Source organism: Podarcis liolepis, assembly GCF_965112155.1.
Source record: "Podarcis liolepis genome assembly, chromosome: 17".
NCBI lineage: Eukaryota > Metazoa > Chordata > Lepidosauria > Squamata > Lacertidae > Podarcis > Podarcis liolepis.
In genome coordinates, this window is record NC_139571.1 from 21,046,264 (window position 1) to 21,054,265 (window position 8,002).

The following is an 8,002-nucleotide window of genomic DNA, read 5'->3' on the forward strand; positions in this document are numbered from 1 at the left end:
TAGACCACAGTGCCACCCACATCCCATACCTGGGCACTCATAGGCAGCAGTGAACATCACACCAAAATGCACATGTCTGTTGCCAGAGTACTTACTGATCAAGCCTCTGGACTTTTTTTCCTGCTTAATGAATTAAGAAAACCTGTGCAAGCCCTATGAGGATGGCATGAGACATACACACACAGAGAAATCAATGTTTTCTTCTACAGACAATGGCTGCTGTACAATATAGCCTCCAGGTCTCTGAAAAGCTATCATCTGTATTCATCCTTAAGATGCTTTTCTACAACTGCATTTTTGCAGAGGTTGTTCAGGAGTTCCCAGTTGACTAGGCCATTTTATTAGCCAGATGAAATACATGTTGCCCTACGACATTATTAAACATTTTCGCTCATTGTAACTACATGTTCTGAAACCGCTTACTGTCAGGACGTGACAGTTCTAGTGCTGAGAACCGCTAACTGTGAAAATGCGGCAGTTTATTTTAATCTCAGCAACCTCCGCACATGTGCAAAGCTGAAAAATCTAGGAGACAATTATACATTAATCCTCCTCATACAGAGATTAATGAAAATTCACATTTTGCCGAGTGACGGATTCTCGCCCCGTTGATCCTACTGTCATCGCACATCCAGTTCTTCCCTTTTCAGCCCAATAGGACTCTGTGTGTCAAAAGGTTGATGGCTCAGTGGGCCGTAAGACAAAATATAATTTATATGTATATGCATGATTAGTTAGGGCAAAGGCAATTTATCCTTTAAAAATAGATTCAATTGCAAAACAGAACGCATGATTCCGGAGGATTAAGGAAGGAGGAATTCCGCTAAGATTGTCAACTTCAGTGTCACAAAGGCATGGCTTGGAAACAAAGAAAACGCCAAGGCAGTTAAAAGAGATGAGGGAGAAATGTTGCTTTTTTTAAGGGAGGAATTTGTGTGCCTGGCCTTCTTCTTGACGGTGTTTGAAAATGTGCCGATAGCCCTGTTGATCACTATTTCAAACAACACTCCGGTGATTTACATTAGTTCAGCATGGGTGGTATACCCAAAGATGCAGATCTTTGTGTTTGTAAATCTACCCTGTTCACATTGAAAGTGGGGAATGAGTGATGAGGGAATGAGCCCTTAACTTTCCCATGACTTACTTTATTGCTCACTGTCCAATGAAGTCACTTTTCCTGTAGCTGCGCTGCAATACCAGAAGTTAGCAAGGAGGTAAGCTGTCGGTGGAAGGAGCCTCTTGGGCTTGCTGATCAGAAGGTCGACGGGTCGAATCCGTGCGACGGGGTGAGCTCCCATTGCTCTGTCCCAGCTCCTGCCAACCTAGCAGTTCGAAAGCACACCAGCGCAAGTAGATAAATAGGTATCACTGCAGCGGGAAGGTAAACGGCGTTTCTGTGCACTCTGTTTTCTGCCACGGTGTCCCGTTGCACCACAAGCAGTTTCATCATGCTGGCCACATGACCCAGAAAGCTGTCTGAGGACAAACGCTGGCACCTTCAGCCTGAAAGCAGAGATGAGTGCCACAACCCCATAGTTGCCTTTGACTGCACTTAACCATCCAGGGATCCTTTACCTTTACCTCTGTATCCTTCATCCATGTGCCCATTTTGCTCTTTAAGTATAACTTGCTTCAGTTACTCATGTGCTAATAAGATCCAGACTAGGCTACTACAGTGCACTGCATGTTCAACTGGTACAAAATGTTTGCCATCTAAATGTTGGTGGGAGACAGGAGGTCTGAATATGTAATGTCGATATTGTAGCAATTGCACTGGTTACTGGTGTGGCGATCACACAGGGTCCCCGGACATTTCACAGTCTATTGATCCCTGTGCCACCACTTTATTTCTCGCTGCCACCACCCAGGCCCTACCTGGTACAATAGTGAGTCCAGACAGGTTTAAATTGGAACATAAACTTCTGTTTATTTATTGCAGTTTAACAAGCGTGTGGTTTCATAAACGGTATCGGTCAATTACAAACATGGGGTGCCTATCCAGACCTAAAACTTCCGCTACTTGCTCTCTCTCACTAAACCACCTCTCAGATATTTACTTGTCTTCCCAGCTCCTAACTGTTCCTGACTCAGCTTATTTCGCTACAGTAACTCAACCTCCCCACAGACTCTATCCCCATTCACTCCCACTCCAACCAACCACCCAACTGCCTACAAACTCCTCCCTTCACCCCTCCCAGAACTGGTTTTATAGTCCCTCTGACTCCACCCCCCTGGGTTTTGATTGGGTAACTTGTTTAACTATTTCACCTCCAGCACTCTCATATGTTAACGTCACAACTGGCGTATTTTTTTTGCACTCAACTTAAAGAGCTGCTCCCCCCCCCCACCTCAGGATCCCGTTACTGGAAGGACTACTTACACCTACATCAAGTTGCCCTTGTATTGAAATCTACTGCAGAGACCACCCTTGAATGCCCACAAATAATATCAATTAGGTTGGCACTCACTAGAGAGGGCCTTTTCGGTGGTGGCTCCACATCTTTAGAACGCTACACATTGAGATATGGTCTTTCCTTTCAATTCAAGCTTTTAAGTGGACTATAAAAGCTCAACTATTCTACCTTGCTTTTTCTTGATGGTGTTAGGATGCTTCAGCTGAAATTATTATATATTTTTTTATAGCTGGGCATAATGATACGGTTTTATCTAATGACAATTTGTTTTGTCGAAAATGACTTGATTTTATCTTACACGTTTTAATGATATTTTCTATATTACAATCAGCCTTGTGAGAGTAATTACTGTGAAAGGCAACCCAAAATACTTTTAATAAATAAAACCCCCTGGTTTCTCAGTGATTGGCTCAGAATCAGATTTAAACACACAGATCTACCCCCATCATTTGCAATTTGACTTCAGCAATAGTGTCATTGCCAAACTTTGCCAACGTCATTCAGGCACAACGATTTAGTTACACACGTTTAGGCACTCAACTGTTTAATATCAGATTTTTGTACAGCAGTATACTTTGGCTCTATGCATTGTGGAAAAAAGCCAAACTAGAAGTTGGGAGAGGATAATGATATGAAAAAAGAATGACTTTTAACCCACTGGACGTATATCTAAATAACAGATCTTGAATACTTTATTTTCTAAATTCTTCCAATTGCACTGAATTCTCTCCCCCCCCACCCCCCCCACTCCAATCATGCTTTGCATTAAATTCCAGATTCCCTTCCATATCTTGGGTGCAATAAATCAGTATGGTGACACTAGAAAAATCCTCAGTCCAGAAAGTAATCTTAAAAGCTAAGTTCCAGAGCTCACTTAAAGGTAAAGGACCCCTGGCAGTTAATTCCAGTCGCAGACGACTTGGGTTGCGGCATTCATCTTGCTTTACAGGCCGAAGGAACCGGCGTTTGTCCGCAGACAGCATTCCAAGTCATGTGGCCAGCATGACTAAGCCGCTTCTGGCAAAACCAGAGCAGCACACAGAAATGGTGTTTACCTTTCCGCTGGAGTGGTACCTATTTATCTACTTGCACTTTTTGGCGTGCTTTTGAACTGCTAGGTTGGCAGGAGCTGGGACCGAGCAATGGGAGCTTACCCAGTCACGGGGATTCGAACCGCCTACCTTCTGATCGACAAGCCCAAGAGGCTCAGTGGTTTTAGACCGCAGCGCCACCTGCGTCCCAGAGCTCACTTACATAGACGCAAATTTCACTAGAAGCCATGGGACCTACTTCCAATCAGAAACATTTAGGGTTGGCATACTGTGTTACTCTATATTTGGAGACTGGCATGTCTAAGCCAGAGTGGTGTAGTAGTTAGTGTGGTAGACTAAGTCCTGGGAGACCACTGGCTGAAATCCCCACTCAGCCCTTAAGCTCACTGGGTGACCTTGGGCCAGCCAACATCTTTCAGACTAATCTTATAAGGTTGTTTTTGAAAAGAGAAAATGGGGTGTCAGGGACTTAAGGCATGAAGAACTTGAGCTCCTTGGGAGAAAAGGTGGGATATTAGGGTTGCCATACATCTGGAATTTCCGGGACATAGCCAGGATTCGCCTGCCAAAAACCCGGGCATGTGGCAAGCCATATAAGAAGTGTAGATTTTTTGGCCAATTTCATAAAAAACTTCATTGGGAGGGGTGTTGCAAACCAAGCTCAACAGCTTGGCAGCTTGGTCAAACTCATGTTCGTAGTTTCGAGAACACTGTCCAACCAGTGTATTTGAAGAAGTATCTGAAGAAGTGTGCATGCACACGAAAGCTCATACCAAGAACTAACTTAGTTGGTCTTTAAGGTGCTACTGGAAGGAATTTTTTTATTTTGACTATGGCAGACCAACACGGCTACCTATCTGTAACTGTCCAACCATTTCGTCCTCTGTCGTCCCCTTCTCCTTGTGCCCTCAATCTTTCTCAACATCAGGGTCTTTTCCAGGGAGTCTTCGCTTCTCATGAGGTGGCCAAAGTCTTGGAGCTTCAGCTTCAGGACCTGTCCTTCCAGTGAGCACTCAGGGCTGATTTCCTTCAGAATGGACATGTCTGATCTTCTTGCAGTCCATGGGACTCTCAAGAGTCTCCTCCAGCACCATAATTCAAAAGCATTAATTCTTCGGCAATCAGCCTTCTTTATGGTCCAGCTCTTACTTTCATACATCACTACTGGGAAAACCATAGCTTTAACTATACGGACCTTTGTTGGCAAGGTGATGTCTCTGCTTTTTAAGATGCTGTCTAGGTTTGTCATTGCTTTGTCATTTAATTAAAATAAAGGTAAACCATTAGGTCCAGTTGTGGCCAATTCTGGGGTTGCGGCACTCATCTTGCTTTATTGGCCGAGGGAGCCGGCGTACAGCTGGTCACGTGGCCAGCATGACTAAGCCGCTTCTGGTGAACCAGAGCAGCGCACGGAAATGCCGTTTACCTTCCCGCTGGAGCAGTACCTATTTATCTACTTGCACTTTGACGTGCTTTCAAACTGCTAGGTTGTCAGGAGCAGGGACTGAGCAACAGGAGCTCACCCCGTGGTGGGGATTCGAACCGCCGACCTTCTGATTGGCAAGTCCTAGGCTCTGTGAGCACCAGTCCCTCTATGGCCACCCGCGTCCCTTTAATTAAAGTAGTCATCAAATTAACCGGAGACCTCCAATTTCCTTTCCATGCAAATGAAAACTGCATAACTGCAAGCTTGTTCTTGCATGAGAGGGGAGGTTATTTTCAGTCACGATATAAAGTGAATTTATCTGGTGCTTAATTTTACAGTATGGGGGGGTGTACTTGATGTGTTCAAAGCCACGAAAAGTAGTACAGACCTTAAAAAACCAGTTTGTTCTGGGTTGCAAAGATGATGTCAAATCTGTTTTGAAACGGCACTCCAGAGAAATTATGTAGTGTAATTCCTAAAATGCAAATGAGTTTGTGACTCACTTCCCCGGTACCAGAATTGCTATGGGTGGCTTTTCACATCTTCATACTTAGTGCCTAAACATGGCAATGCCTATTAAAATTGTGCCATGTGGCTTCAGTTAACTGTGGGGAGGGGGGGGGGAGAAAGAGACTGAATGAGGATCACTTTGGAATGGCAAAAAACAACAACAACCCACCACCCATGGCGGGGGGGGGCACATTTAAAATACTTGTACCAATCCAAATCCAGACGTTTCTTAACGTTGTTCAGTGCTTCTAAAGGGACATAGGCTAGGGGCTGCCAACCTCCTTGAACCAGTGGGCACATTCCAAATTTTGATAGAGTACTATAGGCACCAGTCACAAAATGGGGGACAGGGCATAACACAAAATGGTTTCCGTGAGGAGGCATGGCATAACGCAAAATTAGAGTCTGCCCGTTCTACCTCATATTTACCTTGTGAAATCACATATGTCCTGCTAGCTCAGTCAGTAGAGCGAGAGACTTAGGGTCATGGGTTCGAGCCCTGTGTTGGGCAAAAGATTCTTACATTGCAGGGGGTTGGTCTAAATGACCCTCATGGTCCCTTCCAGCTCGAGAGTTCTTTGAATCTAACCCTCTTTTCCCCAGTGCCAATCCTTAACCATAGCTTAGGCTGCCATCTTGTACTCAACAGACCCGCTTTGCATATGTTTTACGTTTTGCATTTGCCATTTTTTGGGGTGGGGAGAAGATTTGTTAACATTGTGTTGTGCTCTTTGCAGGAAATTAAGTTCTAGGGAGTACTTGATGTAAGGCGAACACACCTCTGGAAAGATGCAGGGGGAAGTTGGTTGCAAGGGATTGGAAGGCGAAACTCGGAAGAGTCCACGGACTACTAGAGCATGGGTAGGCAAACTAAGGCCCGGGGTCCGGATCCAGCCCAATCACCTTCTAAATCCGGCCTGTGGACGGTCTGGGAATCAGCATGCTTTTACATGAGTAGAATGTGTCCTTTTATTTAAAATGCATCTCTGGGTTATTTGTGGGGCCTGCCTGGTGTTTTTACATGAGTAGAATGTGTCCTTTTATTTGAAATGCATCTCTGGGTTATTTGTGGGGCATAGGAATACATTCATTCCCCCCCAGAAAATATAGTCCTGCTCTCCACAAGGTCTGAGGGACAGTGGACTAGCCCCCTGCTGAAAAAGTTTGCTGACCCCTGTACTAGAGAATAAGACAGAAGCAGAAAAAGTGTGGTACAGGGGAGGGAGAAGGACCAGTTATTTAGGACCTTGGGGATTCCCATTGCCTGGTGTCCAAACAACTCAATCAGTCACAATTCTGACTTCACTCATTGGCTAAAAATACTGAGAGGTGGGAGCAGCCAGGTTGACTGCTTAGAAGGGGTTGCCTGCACATTTTGATTCCTAACTTTCTAGGAGGGCTAGAGATTATTTTTCTCCATGAAAGCTCAAAGCCCTTGCCTGTGGGCACCAACAAAGGCCTTCATGGATGACCTGGGAGGTGCCAGGTTGGCAACTCCTGCCATAGGCACATACACAATCTTTCCTATGGGGCATTTGTACGTATCTTAAAAGCAACTTCAGAAGTGGTCCTGAGTCATGCTGTCGCCCAGACCGATAAACCACACATGAAATTAACAGGATGTTCTTATTGCCAGGCTCTTAAAATGGAACCGGAGCATGGCCGCATAGCATTTGACATAGTTGAAGCCGTTCTTCATGCCAAATGTGGGTTTTTGGATTATTCCGTTTCCCTGACATGTTTACAGTTTGACTGGCTTCATAATTTCTGTCAAATAATGTTTGACTGGCTTCATAATTTGTATCAAACCCATTTACTGTTCACTTAAATATATATATATATATATATATATATATATATATATATATATATATATATATATATATATATATGTTTTCGTAGATTTTCACGGGTACAGGAATGCAGGTTTTGGTGTCCTCGGGTGTCTTCCCGTGTAAAAGTTGGGGTGTCTAGGCGACGTTTCGACGAGGTCTCACTCGTCATCTTCAGGCTGGTGCTTTCGGCTTCTTGTTACTGGAACAGAGCGGGATCTCAGTGTTTGAGTTCCTATAAATACTGTAGAGGGGTGTGGTGTATTGCCTCAAAAGTTCTGGGCAGAGGGGAAGTTCCCAGGCTAGTGTTCTTTTCTTCTTTTGTTCCTTAATTACTTGAGGGATATCTTGAGTGATTTCTTGAGTGATATTCTGAGTACCACTTAGGTGGGTCATTAGGTGTGGATTAGTTGCTAAAGCCTTCGTGTCTTGACCTCTTGAATTTGTGAAGAGTTTTTCTGGGAAGATGGCTGTACTGCACTTAGTTGTGCTTTGGCTTGGCTTCGTGTATAGGGGCGAGCTGTGGTTTTGTGCCCTGTGCCAGCCAGATCTGTGTAGGGATTGCAGGGGGGTGCAGCATCCGGAGTTGCCACTATGGTTTGGTTACTGGATGGTGTCTGTAATTTATCTGTGGAGAGGGTCTGGGTTTGGGTCTGGTGTGGTTGATTGGTGGTGGCGTTCTGTGTGCCTCTGGATCTGGTGTCGGTTTTTGTGGGGAGGGCTAATTTCCAGATGTCTGGCAGGCGGGACGTGTCGTCACGCTTGTTC